The sequence below is a fragment of the Curcuma longa genome, chromosome 8 (genome assembly GCF_044706935.1).
Source record: "Curcuma longa cultivar G26 ecotype Majalengka, Jawa Barat chromosome 8, ITB_CL_G26_1.1, whole genome shotgun sequence".
NCBI lineage: Eukaryota > Viridiplantae > Streptophyta > Magnoliopsida > Zingiberales > Zingiberaceae > Curcuma > Curcuma longa.
The window spans coordinates 2475347-2476635 of NC_133868.1; positions in this window are offsets into that span (position 1 = coordinate 2475347).

The following is a 1289-nucleotide window of genomic DNA, read 5'->3' on the forward strand; positions in this document are numbered from 1 at the left end:
TAGACACGGCCTCTTCTACTGCTGATGAGGGATGTTGGCACGACCGTGCCAGTGAGACACGGCCCAGGCTTGTTGGTCTTTTGTTTGGCCACACGCCCGTGCCAATGGAAGCACGGCAAGGAGAGAATAGACACGGTCGTGTTGGTGCAATAGTTGCCCCAAGTGCATTGAGTTTCAATGTTTGGCTAAACTATGTTTGAAGTTAGGCAATTCTTGTTGATCTAACATGTGTGATGCAAGTTTGCAGGAAAGTCCAAGCATAGTCTTGGCAAAGGAAAGTCCAAGCGTAGTCTTGGCAAAGGAAAAGTCCAAGGGTGGTCTTGGCAAAGGAAAAGTCCAAGGGTGGTCTTGGCAAAGGAAAAGTCCAAGGGTGGTCTTGGCAAAGGAAAAGTCCAAGGGTGGTCTTGGCAAGGAGAAGTCCAAGGGTGGTCTTGGCAAGGAAAAGTCCAAGGGTGGTCTTGGCAAAGAGTCCAAGGGTGGTCTGGCAAAGACTTGACATGACAAAGCTGATGGAAGCATCTCAGGCTAGTGCAGGGAGGCATGAGGCTGTGGGAGGTGTTTGAAGGTCGAGGTCTAGGTCAAGAGAAGCTGAAATGGGATTTTTCAGCTTCACCAGTCGACTGGCCCTGCCAGCAGTCGACTGCTCATAAATCAGACGCACACAGAAAGATCAGTCGAGCCAGAGGAAGACAGGAGTCGACTGGGCAGTCGACTGGTGTTATGGTAAGTCGACTGTTGCCAGTCGACTGGTCTTGGACAGTCGACTGCTATTTGAACGTTGCAGAAAATTGGCAAGCATTTAATGCGCTTTAATGCGAGATTTTGTTGCCGATTGAAGGCATCAGTCGACTGGCCCTGCCAGCAGTCGACTGATGTTGCAGAGATTATAAAAGAAGCCTGCACGAGAACAACTCAATCTTTTTGCCATTCTTTTATTCTTTTGTGCTTCTTCTGAGAACTTGTTTGTTCTCCATTCTCTGCTTTCTTCCTCTCCTCCTAAACAATATTTCATATCATATTTGAGGAGATCTAAAGAGTTGTAAAGGTTTCTCCGCCTTCGAGGTTTTCGAGAAGGAGAAGATTCATAGTGCATCGGGTGTGTGCGTGCGTGTGGATCCTTGGATTAGTCACCTCTGCGGAGGTGGAGACCAAGTAAACAAACCGGGTTAGCGTTGATCTCTTTCTTTCTCTTTTATATTTTTGCTTCCGCTAATCTCTGTGCAGAGAAAGATCAAGAAAAATTGAGAAACGCTATTCACCCCCCTCTAGCTATTCAACCGATCCTAACA